This window comes from Gadus chalcogrammus, chromosome 4, assembly GCF_026213295.1.
Source record: "Gadus chalcogrammus isolate NIFS_2021 chromosome 4, NIFS_Gcha_1.0, whole genome shotgun sequence".
NCBI lineage: Eukaryota > Metazoa > Chordata > Actinopteri > Gadiformes > Gadidae > Gadus > Gadus chalcogrammus.
Genome location: NC_079415.1, coordinates 28352605 through 28370052, shown reverse-complemented (window position 1 = coordinate 28370052; position 17448 = coordinate 28352605). Strand labels below are relative to the sequence as shown.

The 17448-nt window shown below is 47.1% G+C and overlaps 1 protein-coding gene across 3 annotated transcripts in view; it reads left to right on the top strand.

The window, feature by feature from the left end:
* LOC130380729 (dedicator of cytokinesis protein 9-like) overlaps window positions 1–17448 on the top strand; it is a 78098-nt gene that overhangs the window by 1514 nt on the left and 59136 nt on the right. Inside the window, exon 1 of one of the 3 annotated variants that reach the window (XM_056588037.1) lies at window positions 10653–10717. The exons of the other annotated variants lie outside the window; for them this stretch is intronic. The gene's annotated coding sequence lies outside the window, so the exon portion shown is untranslated. Of the gene's footprint in view, window positions 1–10652; window positions 10718–17448 lie in introns of those variants that run through there. 3 annotated transcript variants of the gene reach the window in all.

Sequence of the window (17448 nt, the reverse complement as noted above, 5' to 3'; positions counted from 1 at the left end):
TCCCCGTTCCAGTGCCAGAAAGCTACAGCTTCCTCTCTCTAATCTAAGGGAGTGCGGGACCTTTCAGTCTGTAATTGCGATAGATTTGCTGTTATTGCAAAACTAGACTCGACCTGATTCGACAGGTTTTGTCTGGGCTGGCCAGACCGGAGCGTTGTTGGGCGTGGCAGTTGGGCTAAAAATCACACGCACAGCTAAATTACATAAAAACATAGCCCCGGGAATGTTTCACTGGGTTAGATTCTGCTTGCAGTCTCATGCCCAATTATGTTGACTGGATATCGGTAGACAAATATTTGATTTGATTGCAAGAGTTCTGCTTGTTATGCTGCCGTTATGCCCGTTATGGCACACATTACACACCCCTCGCCATCTCGCTGGATGAAGGGGTCCCTCTTTCTGTGTATCCCCTCAAGGTTTCTTCCTTGATAACTAAGGGAGTTTTTCCTTACTCTTTGGGTAAGGGGATGTCATCAAATGGGGAGCCATTTGACTTGACAGGACAAGATTCTCAATAAATTAAATATATCAAGGATGGGTCATGATGTTTATTACTTTTTGGGCAAATATTTTTTGCCCTGAGCTTACAGCTTCTGCTAGCTTGGAATTACTTCCCACAAAAATGCCCATCCTCAGTGGTTATTAACTCCATGGAGTTGTCTAATGTGCTCTTATCTGGCCCAGGCCTTTTAATTCCACTGCAGACCACAGGTCTCCGTGTGGCATTATGGATGGTGGAATCGGATCTCTGGTTCCTGTTTAGTAATGGATGAGAGGAGGTGGGTGGGTGTGTTTGCTATTTTTAAATATGACCTCTTTCTGGTCCCCCATCGTGCTCCCGCAGGGTGGCTATTAATTATGAATGCACTGTCCTTGTTAGGCTATTGTGTTAGCCTATAGTGTTAGGCTTATTGTGTTAGCTTTTAGTGCTAGGCTATTGGTAGCCAATAGTGCCAGCCTAAAGTGCAAGGCGATGTGTTAGGGTTATTATATTAGCCGAAAGTGCTAAGCTATAGTGTTAGGCTTTAGTGCAAGGCTAAAGTTTAAGCAGAGCGATTAAAGAGAGAGCTATTCCCCTCCCTTTGACCATAACGGGACAGGAAAAAGAGAGCAGTACCACACTTGAGGACAGGGGGCAGAGTGCTAGACAGTTTCGAATGCACCGGGCTAAACAGAGCTAAATGCTATTGAATTTGAATCTCTGTCTTGTCCAGCTGTGCATAAACTATTTGCTGTTGTACAAATAACACAATCCACGGGTCATTGTGAATACTACCGTATTGATCGATACCCAATTGATAGATTTGTATGACCTACTTCAGTCAATTAGTGCACTTCTGCTAGCACTGAGGCTGCACGACATGTTGTCTTGAAACTGTACCTGGCAGAAGTGGTAATGCTCAGAATGTCTTCACAGTCTTTTTCAAATAGGTGTCCTTTGAATATAGCATGCAAATATTTGGCATCTAAGATCGATTTTTTGTGAACCTGTTTGTACATGAAGAGTAGTTGGCAGCTACCGTTGGACAGCAGTGCTTTCATGAATATGCATGAGGGAATGACCAGAATCGGGTAGAAATGTCAACGTAAAGGGTCTTCTCATCCACCATCAGAATGCCGTGATCAAACTAGCTGTGTTTGCATCAACATATTTGAGGCACATTTTGAAGTGGTGGATCAGAAAACACTAATGGAAAATGGCACCCTTTGAAAATACCAGAAAATGAATGCGAAGGAATAGAAGAATAGCAATATTTCTCAGATGGCCAAAGCAACAATTTTTCTTCTACTGTTTATTACAGCCATGCGTAACATAGCCTATATCAGCAACGTAGCCTATACTTTTCATAGCCTAGTTTATTTGTTTAAAACCAGTTGATAGAACGAGCCTAATTCACATCTCCTATCTTATTTTTACTTTGCAACTTCTTAGAACCAGCCTATGTTGTTTTCAAGATTGTTCAAATTTGTCCTTCTTCATGGGTGGCCTTTTTGTGTTCTTCCCGCTATAAGTCTGTGTCCTCCTGATGACAACTTTTAGCCAAAAGATTTTTTTTATCTCTGTGGTTACTGCGCTGCCTCTATTTAGGCTAGCTCATTTTTCATTGGCGTAACCAACGCCCTGCTGTCCAGGAAATTCTTCCCGCCTTCCAACTTATTATATATATCTTTTTCTTTTTTTTTCTGACGAAGGCCGGGCATTGTGGAATTTAGCAGCTACAACCTATGTCTGTGTGTGTGTGCGTGTGTGAGTGTGTGTGTGTGTGTGTGTGGTGTGAGAGAGAGATATTTTATTTTCAGGCAATGCAGGACAATTTAATTGATTGACACGCACACAGGCACAGACACATTCTCTCTCTTTCACCAACTCTTTCCTCTCTTTTAAACACACACACACACACACACACACACACACACACACACACACACACACACACACACACACACACACACACACACACACACACACACACACACACACACACACACACACACACACACACACACAGTGCTGATGGTGCAATGTACACTGTTTTTTTTTGTAGGTTTATTTCAGGTGATTATGAAATTCAGCTGTTTCTAAGAACAGCATTATGATAGCCTTTTCTGTTTGTTTCCAGGGGCATTTCAGGTAAAAATACAGAGACACTAATTTAAATTCTTCTGATATGTATTCATATGTAGCTGTATTTTGGTATATGTCATTTATACTTTATGCCAAACATAAATATATGACATCGATTTTCACAGATTTTCTCTGTTTTTCGAATATTTTTACCAAACACACACAAATATAAAAAAATATATATTTATTGTTAAGTAAAACGCAAATTCTTCTTAGATAAACCTGCTAATTGACCTCATGGCAGTTGTACCATTGACTATAATACAACATAATGATAACACTTGATACGATCACGCAACAGTGGCAAACTCAGGCTTTTGTGTCTCTACACGGGTTCAATCTGCCACTACACCATGATCCGGCGATCTGGCCTGCCCTTTTGAATCATTAATGAGCGCTGGACATGCTTCCAGTGTCACCTTACGTCTTTAAGGAACATGTAACTCAACCCCACTACTCAACCCTTGCTGTTAATTCAAGCTACATTACTCTGACATAAGACTACACAACACTAGTACAGTATTTTACATTGACATAAGACTACACAACACTACACTATGTTACATTGATATAAGACTACACAACACTACACTATGTTACATTGATATATGACTACACAACACTACACTATGTAACATTGACACAGGCGTAGACAACACTATACTGTGTAACATTTACACAAGACTGCACAACACTACACTGCGTAACATTGACATAGGACTACACAACACTACATTACATTATTACACTACTACACTTCATTGACATTACATTTCATTAACATTGAAACAACAACGTCTTACATTGCACTAACATAACACTACATTATATTGCATTGACATAACAGTACACTAAATTACATTAAACCAAACTACATTACATTAAAACACTACATAAGCATTCAGCTATAATGAAGTCGCATGAAAACATGACCTAGACATATCAAGGATTGACTTGGAAAGAATGAGGTAAAAACAAATAATAGGCTTTTGTTGTTGCAGTGTCAGATTCAACCTATAGGGAGCAGCAGTGACACATCCCCCCCCATAGTGATGCTGTTTGGTAGATGTAGTCGGAGCCAAGTGAAAACAAAGACAGACAGGTACCATAGAAGAAGAGGTGGCTGGCGAGGGGGTGTACCCGTCATGTTTCACAGGTTATTGCACCTTCTTGTGAAGGATAGAGCTGTTTGTGTGTGTGTGTGTGTGTGTGTGTGTGTGTGTGTGTGTGTGTGTGTGTGTGTGTGTGTGTGTGTGTGTGTGTGTGTGTGTGTGTGTGTGTTTGCTTGTGTGTGTGTGTAGTGTAGTGTGTTGTGTGTGTTGTGTGTGTCCACAAAATAAGAATTCTTTATACCAACGTGTCCTTCTCGGTTTAGAATGTCAATTTCAACACTTATTTTTTCCTTGATTAGTTTAAGATCTATTTCTCTCTTTCTGTCTCTTTCTCTCTGTCTCTCTCCCGCTTCTCTATTTTACTCACTCTGTCACTCTCTCCCTTTAGGATTCCAACTGTCCTATTTCTAGTTGTCATGGTTTCCCAGAAGAAAAGATGGCTTAGTGTCGAGGCCACATGAGTTAACGGCAAAGTCGGAATGCATCCCAACTTCATACCAATTCAGCATTGAACTTCAGCTTCCAAATTAGGAATTTCTTTCAACATATTGTTCAAATCGGGAATGGGTTTGTATTTATGGTGGGACTGTTATTTGTATTTATATTGAGTTGTATTAGAGTGACTATGTGTAGGATTTCATGTCACATTCAATTGCCGATATATGAACAGGTTGTGGTTCCACTTATAAATTAAACCTTCATCTTCCCTCTCCTTCACTTATGCCGAAAGTCAAAGAGCTCAGTATTTATAAATACAATCAGAGATTACATCTCTGATTCTTACTCAGGTGACCTTTAATTCCAATTTAATAAACCTTATATTGTGGCAACCCGGTTCCGATAGAGACTGTTCGTCACGGCAAGTACCACACTCGGGATGCTGGTTTAAGCCGTAGTCGGCGTTTATTCAAAAGAATAGGCAAAAGAACAAGGTATTTATCACTGGGCTAGGGTCTCCGAGAGCCTCATAGCCTGGGTCGTGTCGATGGCCTCCTCCTTGTAGGTCTGACTGTCTCTCCCCTGGAATGAGTCCTCAGCTGCCTTTTAAGATGTCCGCCCTCTCCTTTCCTTCCCTCCGGCCAGGTGTTCCCCATCTGGCTGATGAGGGTGAGGAATGAAGTGCTCTCTGCCTCCGGCTAGTGGATGGCGGCGGTACACGCCCTCCACCACTCGCCCCCGGATCTCCCTGGTGGGGAGCGGGTTGTCACACTTCAACGCTTGATGAAGCCTCTGGTCCCCTTGGTTCCAACCCAGGCACGCATCCCGGCGTGACAGGGCATCGGCGTTGGCGTGCTCCTTTCCCGGTCGGTGGTCCACCCTGAAGTGGAAGTCCTGGAGGGCCAGGAACCACCACGTCACCCGGGCATTGGTGTCCTTGGCGCCCGCCATCCACTTCAGTGGAGCATGGTCGGTGTCCAGGGTAAACTCCCGACCTATGAGATAGTACCGGAGTTTATCCAATGTCCACTTGATGGCCAGGGCCTCCTTCTCCACTGTGGAGTAGTTTCTCTCGTTTGGCAGGAGTCTTCGGCTAATGTAAGTGATTGGGTGCTCCTTTCCAGCCTGGATCTGGGAAAGTACCCCTCCCAGCCCCACTTCCGAGGCGTCTGTGTGGACTATGAGGGGAGAAGCGAAGTCAGGGGTTACGAGCACCGGTTCTGAGCATAAGGCTCCCCGCAGCGTCCCGAAGGCCCTCTCGGCTGCCTCGGACCACCTGATCCGATCAGGCAGGGCCTTCCGGGTCAGGTCATTAAGAGGGCTGGCCAGCGTGGCAAAGCCGGGTATAAACCGCTGATATTACCCTACCAGGCCTAGGAACGATTTCACCTGTTTCTTGGATGTGGGGCGGGGCCACCTTGCTCCCCTGCGGCTGGTTTTTCCCCCGTCCTAAATCTGAACGTCCCGTCAGGTTTGGGCACGAGGATGACCGGGCTGGACCATGCGCTGCGTGACTCCTCGATGACCCGGAGCCTGAGCATTCTGCCTACCTCCTCCTGGATGGCGTTCCGCCGAGCTTCCGGGCCCCTGTATGGGGGGACTCTCACCGTTACCCCTGGCGCCGTCCGGATATCATGGTGGGCGGCCGACGTTCGCCCGGGGATCTCCGAGAATACGTCCCGGTGTTGCATCACTATGTCAAAGAGATCCTGCTTCTGGGCCGGGCTGAGGTCCTCCCCCACCGGGACCACCGGGATTCCTCATCGGACCGCCAACGCCAGGGGTGCCGGGTCCGGAGGGTCCACTCCCCCCCTCCACTGCTTCAGGATGTTGACATGATACAGCTGGGTGTGCTTAAGTCTCCCGGGCTGTCGTACCCGGTAGTTCACCTCTCCCTCTCGTTCGACCACCTCGTACGGGCCCTGCCACTTGGCCGTGGTGCCTGGGGGAAGCCCCTGCGATCCGGACCGGGCGGACCCCTTGCGGTGTGGATCGGGGAACCCGGTGGTGTGGGCCCGTTCCCTTCGGAGCCCTGGTCCTCGGCTGTCGTCTCCCCCGGGGTCGCCGGACGCTGCGTGGCCCCGTAGGCCGGTCGAGCCATCCCCCCAGCTCGGCGAGGAGGCACTCTCCGGGGCCGGGGTCCCCGCTCCGGGTTCCACAGCCGATTAAATATCGGGCAATCCCTCCCAATCAGGAGCGGTACCGGTAGGTGGGGAACTATCCCCGCCCGGGCCGTGAACACCCCTTAGGGGGGCCGGACGACCACATGGCAGGACCCGTAGGTACGGGTGTCCCCGTGTACGCAGGCTACCTCCATCGGTCCCCCCTCCTTTCCCCCCCGCCAAGTTGGGACGGAGAAGGGTTACCACTCTGCCAGTGTCCAGGAGGGCCTGCGTGTCCCGGTTCATGACCCGCGCCGGTATTGTCGGGGTCCCGGGCACCCCCTGCGCCCAACAGGTGGCCAGCAGGCAGCGTCAGCGCATCCCCTCGTCCGCGTAGGCCGACGGCATCGATACATCCCGGTCTCCGGGGCAGTATCGTGCTATGTGTCCGGTCTGGCCGCAGGTGTAGCACCGCCTCCCCTCGCGGCCCTCCTGGGTCACGACCGGCGGTTCCGTTGGGGGTGTCTGCGGCGAAGTTGTGGGTCCCCTTCGGTCTCGGCGGGACTCTGTAGGCCGCGGGATGGTCCGGGGGATGGCGCTCAGCTGGTGGGCCACCTGCCAGTTCTCCAGCTGCCGGATAAGCTCATCCACTGTGTCGGGATGATGGTGGGCCAGGACCCTCCGCGCGTCTGGCGGAAGCTGGCGAATGGTGTTGTCTATAAGAACCCGGTCCCGTGGGCTGGGTCCCTCTCCGGTCGCCAGCCACCTTCTCAGGCGGCCATGCTGGGCGATCTGTGTTCGAACTGGACCCTGGATGTCGAATCGCCAGTCGTGGAAACTTTGGGCCCTGGCCGCGAGGTTGTGCCCATAGTAGGCCAGTATAGCCTGTTTGAGGGCGGGATACTGGTCGGCGGTCTCGGGCGAGAGGTCCTGGCTCGCCTGCTGTGCGGGTCCCGTGAGGAAGGGCGACAGGATGTGGGCCCACTGGTCCTCCGGCCAGCTCTCCCTCCGGGCGGTCCGTTCGAACACCTCTAAGTAGGCCTCCACGTCGTCATCTTGGCCGAGCTTAGTGAGCCGGCTGGTCGGGGCGGCGGTCGGGGAGTCGTGGACGGCGTGCTGGGTGAGTCGGAGCACTGCTTCGCGGAGCAGGGCAAGACTCTCCGTAGTGCTCGGCCCAGATGTCACAATATTTGCCCTCCCCTTTCTGCTCCTTTTGATTCTTGGCGATGTTCCTGTTTGCCAGTAATAGTGTGTTCCTGAATCCTCGGACGCCAGCCTTCCGAGGTGCATGTTTGACGTCACTTCCGGTCCCGGAGCATTCATAGCGTTCCTGTTCATCTTTGTGATTGTGGCATGAAATTGGCCAGCCGTTGTTTATTGTTAGCTACATTAGCCTCTTTAGCAAACCAGCCCGAAAACAAACACCACAACTTTATATTGTATTGCACGCACAGCAAGACCATGCAATGTACAAATTGGTGACCTGAATAAAGTAGTAATGTAGTCAAGTGTGTAAGAGCATTTAAAATCAACGTTAAAATGACCTACGTGGTACAAATACAAAAAAATGTAATCACTTCACGGGCGCAGCCATTTTGTTGAGAGTGTCATCACTGCGCTCGGTCTACTACTACTACAGATTTTCGAAAGATGAAGACAAAAAGGGGATGTGCCTTCGAGAAATGCCGCAAGAAAGCTGGGAGATCTTCGACTTTCGACTCGGAAGTCTGGCGTTCGAGGATTCAGGAACACAACTTAGGTTGTCACCTCAGCCAACCATGAAGGAGGAGCCTGAGGGAATGGTGACACAGCACTTTAAATAGTGATGCAGCACTTTAACTAGTGATGCAGCACTTTGTATAGTGACATAGCATATTTTCCATAATGCATATGCATTTACTTATTTGTTTGTCTGTGTGTGAATGTGTGTGTGTGTGTGTTTGTGTTTGTGTTCGAAGCTAATATGAATCCATAACAAAAGCTGTCTACAAACAACTAGGTTAGCATTTGTATTGAAACTAAACCAGCAGCTAAAACAGCCTCCTGTGTGTGTGTGTGTGTGTGTGTGTGTGTGTGTGTGTGTGTGTGTGTGTGTGTGTGTGTGTGTGTGCGCGCTGCAGAGGTCAACGTTGTGAGTCTGCAGTTGGACTCTGTGAGTCTTTCATTAGGTGAGAGGGTCGTCTGGGGAACGGGGTGTGATGCAGGAGCTGGCTTTATGGGGTCGTTGCCCAGAATCAAGCCGCATTTTATTTGTCGCGTTATAAGCTCCTGGCTGCTTCGAATAAGGAAAAGTAGCCTATTCAGAAACAGAGAAAGGTGAAGCAATACAACTATAAACTCAATAAGTGTACACTTATTGAGTTGTATTTATGTTTTTTTTGTGTTGATGTTTACATAAATCTAACCTTTGAGAGATTGTTGGAGACAATAACTTGAGAAAAGCAATGTTTTTCAAAATCGAGATGGTTCAATATCGTTATCAAAGCATTTATTCATGCTCCACAGGGCTATGTTTGCATTATTTATTTATTTTAGTTATTAAAAAAAATATATATATATATATTTATTTATATATATTTAATCTTGTTCCCTCCGGGCAACAATGATACACTTCCTGTAATATTAACATGAACAGTTTGCAGTTATGGTTGCCATGGCGTCAGACCTCCATCTGACATCTCTACATAAGACGCCAGGTTTGTCCTGCGCTGCCTTCTTTGTTGGTCCACCTCATGCCAATAAAAAGGGGGTTAATGTGGACTTGGCAATCCTCAGTAGTGGCCTTTGACTTAATCGACCTGTACGTCTTGGGGTTGGGAGAAATAAAACAGCGACACAAGCAGATGTACAGACGCAGACGGATGGAAGGAAAGACAGACCTGAGAGAGATTGCCTTTGACCAGTGCATGGAAAAAACAGGGAGAGACAAACAGAAACAGTCGGTCTGAATCGAGGTCCATACATTTGGGCGTGGGTTCATATAGTGGGTGTGGGTTGGCTGTCAGAGCACGTTACAGTCTGGGCATTGAGGCAATGTGCTAAGCAGGAGAAATATGGGCGAGAAAGAGAGAGAGGCTGAGTGACAGGGAGACAAAACGGCTGTGAGGGAAAACCTGAAGTGGAGACAAAGGTCAATGAAAGAGAGAGAGACAGGGCACGCAAGGTTGACTGAGAGGGCAAGAGAGGTTGAGTGACATGATTGAATAAGCGTGATAGAGTGAAGAGGAAGACGGATCCCATTAAGGAAGAGAAAGAGAAGAGCTGTTAGGGGATGAGAGACCGGCAGAGAGTGCATGTGGGTCTGTGAGAGAGCGATAGAGAAAGAGAGAAAGATGGAAAGAGAGGGAGAGAGAGGGAGAAAGATGGAAAGAGAGAGAGCAAGAGTAACGCTGTTAGAGACAGGAAGAGAATGAGAGATGGGGAAAGAGACAAAGGGAGAGAGAGAGAGTGGGAGGGAGATAAAATGTGTGTGAGTGTCTTTGCATCCTCATCCTCCCTGGACGGAGTGAGAAAGGAGAGAGTGGGAGAGAGAACTGAGAGAGGCAGAGACGACGCCCTGTTCTGACTCAACGAGCAGCTTCCTCTCTGCACACTCATCGCTCATCACTTTCGCCCCTGCTGAGGACTGCTCCCACATACGCACATTCACACACTCACACACACACACCCACATACACACACAAACACACACACACACACACACACACACACTCACACAAACGCACACGCCAGTCGTCCAGCGGTGTGCGGCTTCCACGGTCGGTCAGATGAATCCTCCCGCTCGGGATTTTCGGCGTTCCATCCAGATAATCTGTTTTTCCTTTTCATCTTGGACGACCTCCAATTCAACACAAACACAACAGCCCAGAGCCTAAAGCACGATCCAGGAGGATCCCGGAGACTGAAGCGGATCAGCTATCCAGCGTGCTCAGCCGAGGTTCACTCATCCGGCTCCGCTCTGAATGAAATCCGGATGACCTGAGAGGCACTGTCTCTATCTTTGCCCCCTGATCCTCGGATCGGAGAGACAGAAACAATAAGAGTTGAGAAGGTGGAGGAATAACAGTTGAAGCTTCGCCAAGAGTTCATCTCCCGGCTGTGACTTGTTTTGTTCCGGCGAAGGTTTTTCTGCGTAAAGGCAAACCCAGATCATGCATGCTACATGCTGACCTGGGGTTAAACAGGAAGGGTTTTATTGGCGTTGTATTTTTTTTAATCATAATTGATAACGACTAACCGTTGCCGTGAGGACGATGGGGTGCGCGACCAGCGTGCTGCTGTTCCAGAGGCTGCGAGCCATCCTGGGGGGGAACTGCCTGCGCGTCCACAAGGGGGCATCGCAGGGGGGCCCGGGGGCGGCGGAGGGGTCGGATGACGAGGAGGGAGACCAAGCGTTCAGCCCCCGAGGGTCGCTACTGTGGACGGGGAACCTGGCTCTGGTAAATTAGCTGGGAACCACACACATATTCACGCTAACTCTGTCTCAATATAACTCTTGCTAACTCTGTCTCGCTAACTCTTGATAACTCTGTCTCGCTAACTCTTGATCACTTTCTGTTGCTAACTCTTTGCTAACTTTCTGATGCTAACTCTTTGCTAACTTTCTGTCCCGCTGACTATTGATACCTCTGGCTCATTAGCTCTTTGCTTACTTTTTTTCTGGCAAACTCTTGATAACTGTATGCTCTATCTTGCTAACTCTGTCTTGCTATTGCCAGCTAACATTTGCTAACTTTTCCTAACTCTCTAGTTGGTTTGCAGCCTGCTTGCAGGTGGTCTTGAGATACTTAAACCAACCTTTATAGTTTGCTTTGTGTTTTGGTGCTATTTTTTTTTCTATGTTAATCAAGATATCCAGATATTAGGGCGGGGATTAAATAGGAGAGACGTGATTGGATCATTCAGGGATGATTTTTGTTAATGGGGGTCGGCAGTGATATTATTGAGTCAGAATGTCTGTCCACAATCAAACAATTTTGAAAGGAACTGTAATGGGTTTCTGGCATTGTCTGGTTTTCTGGAATACATATAGTTTATTCCCTGTTGGGAAATGTCATACATTTACGGCCTAGTAATACAACCTAGTTAACATATAATATAAAAACATTATGCAATATGAAAAAACAAAAACAATATGAAAACATTAAACTATTCATTGAACTGATACTCATCAGCTAAAATAATGAATTCTCGAACGGCCAAATATCCATAATAAATGAGTGTTTGATTATTTATACAGACTCTACTCTTGCTAGCGTTAGCTTCTTTAGCCTGTTCCAGTTTTTTTCCTCCATATCGTTCTATTGACTGCCTCCGGTGATTTTAATGAGGAGGATCCCGTGCCGCGTGCTTGGAGAAGGGAACGGAGTGGATTAAAGGAATACTATAGCGATTCTCAAGGCCGTGGCAGATGAATCAGGCGTTTTACTGGCGGGATCTGAAGGATTTGGCTAACAATCCAGGCTAACGTAGTACCCCCATGAGGGGGCTGGGTGTTTGGGAGGGACAGAGTTAAATGGGGAGCGTCTTTTCAGGGTCTTGATCTTCTGCCTGCAAAGGATCAAACACATCTCCACGCTGGCTGGTGCGAGAGAACGCCCCTCCTGCTGTCTGTATGCTCTCTCTCTCTCTCTCTCTCTCTCTCCCTCTCTCTCTCTCTCTCTCTCTCTCTCTCTCTCTCTCTCTCTCTCTCTCTCTCTCTCTCTCTCTCTCTCTCTCTCTCTCTATCTATCTAGCTCTCTCAGTCTTGTCCTATCTCTCTCTAACTCTTTCTCTCTATTGGATCCCTCTCTCTCACACACTCTGACGTTTTTCCCTCTTATCTGTTTTCTCACTTTCTCTCCGTCTCTCTTGCCCTCTCTATCTGTGCTTTCTCGTTCACACTCTCACTTTCTTTCTAAGCCTCTCTCCACCGGCCTCTTGTTGATTTGAAAATGTACATCATGCTGGAGGCAAATGTGTTTTTTGTCTCTTTATGTAGAGTGTGCTTTGTCTCAGACGCTCTTATATACATGAGTTATTCTCTACTTATTCTACAAATTGAATCCGTCCTACCAATAACAAATAATACATTATAAATAATAAATATTCTGTTCGTCCTGGGTGGATGTACTCCAGATACCCACTGGAGGGACTTGGTTCTCGGTCCACACACACACACACACACACACACACACACACACACACACACACACACACACACACACACACACACACACACACACACACACACACACACACACACACACACACACACACATGCCTTACCCTCGGTTACACAGTTGAGTGCTGCATGATGAGGCTACTTAGATCAAGTTAGGGCCATTTGCAGCCCGGTCGCTCCTAGCCTCTTAGCATTAAGTCAGAGAGATTCACCGGCTTCTCAATAACAAGGAGGTTTACGAGGAAGTGCTAAGCGTAGGTTGATTCAAGGACACTCCGACAGTCAGTCTGTCGTCCGCTCTGAACTCATTCACTTGAACTCATTTCAGCCGAATTAGTGCGTGTGCGCACGTCCGCATTTTCTCAATGCTATTTGTATATAAGTGCACGAATGTGTGTGTGTGTTTATGTGCGTGCATTTTAATCTGTGCGTGCATGTATATGCATCTCTTACGTATTTTCTCTCAGGCAATAATAATAATCTATAGATAATGTACATTTTTCATGGTTGCCATGGTGAAAAATGCCAAAACTAAATATTTTGCGGTGAAACCTTTAGTGTCCCCTTTTTAACCCCACCTGCCCAGGGTAAGCCCACCCATCATGAGAATGTCAAGACGCTGTGGGAGCGATGAGATCATGAGCACACACAGGGAACTCCTCTTGCCTGGTAACAAAGTGATGTATCCCCGCTCCGTCCACCAGGTGTGAGTGGCTTCCGGTCCTATCAAGTTCCCTAGACGCATTGCCATTTGTGACATCACAAATGGGAGTGCTTGTGGGAAAGCCCCGGAAAATAGATTATGGAGCTTGTCTAAAGAACAGCATGACAACGATATGTATTACTTGTAAGGATGAGAGAGATCGGTACCTGATTTGAATGATGGCTATACTTTCACTCTCGTCCCATTCCGGTCGAATGAAACAGATAGTACACGCCTAGCTTGTGTGTGTGTGTGTGTGTGTGTGTGTGTGTGTGTGTGTGTGTGTGTGTGTGTGTGTGTGTGTGTGTGTGTGTGTGTGTGTGTGTGGGGGGGGGGGGGGGGGGGCACTATGGGTGCACGTGTGGGGAGGCCCAGAAACGTTACCTCAGCATGCCCTTACGCTATTCTCCCCAGACATTTATGAGCAACTTGGTGTGTCTGTGTGTGTGTGTGTGGGAGTTTGCATGTATATGTGTGTGCATGCTTCTGGGTCTCTGTCTGTGTGTGTGTGTGTGTGTGTGTGTGTGTGTGTGTGTGTGTGTGTGTGTGTGTGTGTGTGTGTGTGTGTGTGTGTGTCGAGTGTGAGCGGCTGTTGGTGTGTGTTTGGGCGGGTGTTGGTGTGGCTGTGTGTGCGCGTTTGCATCTGTCTGTGTGTGCGTATCTGTGTGTCTGTCTGATTATTTGTATGTGTGTGTGTGTGTGTGTGTGTGTGTGTGTGTGTGTGTGTGTGTGTGTGTGTGTGTGTGTGTGTGTGTGTGTGTGTGTGTGTGTGTGTGTGTGTGTGTGTGTGTGTGTGTGTGTGTGTGTGCCCCAGGGGAAGGGTGGGGAATGCTTGCATGGCCTAATGGGTCCAAGCTGTGTAAAAACAAACGTGAACCCCTCCTTCCCTCCCTCACCCTCTCAACTCCTCCCGTTCTCCCCCACCTCTCTTCCTCCTCACCCTCCCTCTCCCCCCTCCCCCCCTCTCTGTCTCCTCACGTACTAACAAGTTATTTTCATGCTCTTACGCGTGTACTGCTCACAGCCCTACCAACATCCCCCCCATACACACACACGCACACAAACACACAAAGACGCGCACACATACACACTCGTACCATCTCACACAAACACATAAACACACGTGTGCATAAACAGAGGTTACACACACAGGGAACCCTACACCATAAACACACACACAGACACATTTGTTCTCATCCCAGACACACACACTACCACTCACACACACACACACACACACACACCTCGACTGAAGCACAAAAGCAAACGAGAGAGAGAGAGAGTGAGAGAGAGAGAGAGAGAGAGGGGGAAAGTGAGTGAGAGAGAGAGAGGGAGAGAGAAAGCGAGAGAGAAAGGGAGAGAGAGAGGTTCGAGTGAGAGTGGTAGAGAGATAGAGGGAGAGAGAGAGAGAGAGAGAGATAGAGAGAGGGAGAGAGAGAGGTAGAGAGAGGTAGAGAGAGAGATAGAATCTAGAGAGAGAGAGAGAGAGAGAGAGAGAGAGAGAGAGAGAGAGAGAGAGAGAGAGAGAGATAGTGAGAGTGGTAGAGTCTAGAGAGAGAGAGTAAAAGAGAGAGAGAGGGAGAGAGAGAGAGTGAAAGAGAGAGAGAGAGAGGCGTGAGGTTGGCCGTAGAGGCGAGGATCACTGAAGATAGGGGCTGACCTCATCCCTCGGTAGCAGGACGCGACTAGATCTTCGACAAGGGGCTGATTATCACGCTGCGCCGGGCACCACGCCGTCGCCGTCGACAACCAGGCTCCGGGCGCGTTCTGGGCAGAGGGAGGGGGGGGGGGGGGGTATCAGACACACTGGCCTCCTCTAGCTAAGCCCCTCCACCTCCGCTGAGAAGAGTGGGACGGGTTGTGTAGTCACTGGGCCGAAGGACGGACAATCACACACACAGCTCCCTGAGGCCGGCTCTTCATCCTTTGAGATCGCTTGTCAGTGTGTTGAGAGGATGGAAAGGGCTTGATTTAGAGTAGGGTGTTAAGATGAAATGTACTTTAGCAAGATGGGGTGGTGTTTGTTAAGAGGATGTAGATGATTAAGATGAGGTGTATTTTATTAAGATTAGATGTATTTTTTTAAGTGTACTTTATTAAGATGAGATGTAAGGGATCAAGATGAGCTGTAGTTTATTACGATTCGCTGTACTTTCTCAAGTGTACTTTATTCCGATGAGGTGTACTTTATTCAAATTAGATGTACTTTCTTAAGGGTACTTTATTAAAATGAGATGTAAGGTATTAAGATGAGATGTAGGTTATTAAGATTCGATTTACTTTCTTAAATGTACTTCATTAAGATGAGGTGGACTTTATTAGGATTAGAAGCACTTTCTTAAGTGTACTTTATTCAGATGAGATGTAAGGGATTGAGATGAGATGTAGGTTATTAAGATGTGGTTTACTTTATTAAGATTAGATTTACTTTCTTAAGTGTTCTTTATTACGATGAGATGTACCTTATTAAGATGGTGTAGGTTGTTAAGATGATATAGGTTTTTAAGATAAGATATACTTTATTAAGATGAGATGCACTTTATTAAAAAGAGCTGCAAAAACCCCAGATGGTGTATCTGGGAATCATATCCATCAATCTTGGTGCGCAAAAGAAAATTCCTAGGATGTTATTTCGGTAGAGGAATTGTACAGAAAAAAACATGGAAAAACCGCCTATATATTATCTTCTTTTTCTTTTACCCCGATCCTTGAACTGTTTGAAAGGCCTTTTGTTGACCCTCACTGTTCTTCATATTTTCATGTTTCTCTCCCTTCACCTTTGAATTCTCCACATTTATTGAGTGGGTGATGATAGCCAGTTATTTTTCGAAGACGTTGTGAGTCAACAATGGAATATGGCTTTCCTCAAGTGATGCATTCCTCGATAACAAAACACAAGATGTTAGGGTGGAACCAGACAAAAATGGATCGTGATTGGGTCATTCGTGATGGCCCCCGTCTGTGTAGTCATTGGATGGAATGTTAAGCCCCGCCTTCTCGGATCTAGGGACTCAAAGGAAGTTGAGTGGATCCCCTTTTATTGTAAAATATCTCTTCTTTGGCAAGCATCTGCAAATACTTGTGTTATGACTGCCGACAATGGGATCTACGCGGGATGAATTATAATCATTTCATTTCATGTTTTGAAATTATTTTTAAAATATTATTTTGTTAAAGAGACAGTTTCCTACGAAACTGCTATCGCTGCTAGCTCCTCTTGGCTATAAACAATGAGAAGACTTTGACATTGTTCTGTTTGAGGTTAATATTGATGACTCATCAAAAAAAAAGTCTTTGGCCGCAGAACAGTTGCTTTGAGTTCTGAAATGTGTCCGGCGTGTCGCGTTACTCCGTCTGAAGGCAGCCATTCATCAGAGAGACTTTGAACAGACTGGGGTTTACACAAGGGATGCAAATGAGAGTCTCACGCCGAGCCCTAGTCAGGAAAACACCCCACTGTGGAAGTGGCATGCATGCACACACACGGCACACACACACACACACACACACGCCATACACCAACAGGCACACACACACACACACACACACAAGTGTGCACGTGCACACACACACACACGCACATGCACACACAAACACACACCCACACACATGCACATGCACACACCCTACACACACACACACACACAGACATGCAAATGCACATGCACACAAATACTGAAACACGCACACCAATTTGCGGCAAAATGTAGCAAGTCCCCATGTGTTGTATTTCTATTTGTTGACATTGTGGGTGTGTTTCTATCTGTCTTTTTTGATGGTGTTCTGGAGACGGATAAGAGGAAGTGTACGTGTTTGTGTGTGGTTGAACACTCTGCTGAGAATGCATGCTGTTTAGGGTATGGTGTGTGTGTGAATGTGTGTGTGTATTTTTATATAAGGGCGCTGTTGGGAAGTCAGAATATAGGAAGTGTGTGTGTGTGCGTGCGTGTGTGTGTGTGTGTGTGTATGTGTTTCTGTTTGAGTTTCTATATATATATTTCTATATATATATATAGATGTGTTCGTGTTTGTGTGAGTGTGTGTGTATGTGTGTGTGTTTGTGTGTGTGTGTGTGTGTGTGTGTGTGTGTGTGTGTGTGTGTGTGTGTGTGTGTGTGTGTGTGTGTGTGTGTGTGTGTGTGTGTGTGTGTGTGTGTGTGTGCAGAGCCGGTCAGTGAACAGGAAGAGTTCAAAGAAGTAGAAACTGATTCATCAACTTTCCAAGTAAAACACAGAATCCTACTGTTCTGCACTTCTTGTTCTGTCTCTCCCCTCTTCTCGCTCTCCTCCCTTCTTTCTCTCCCC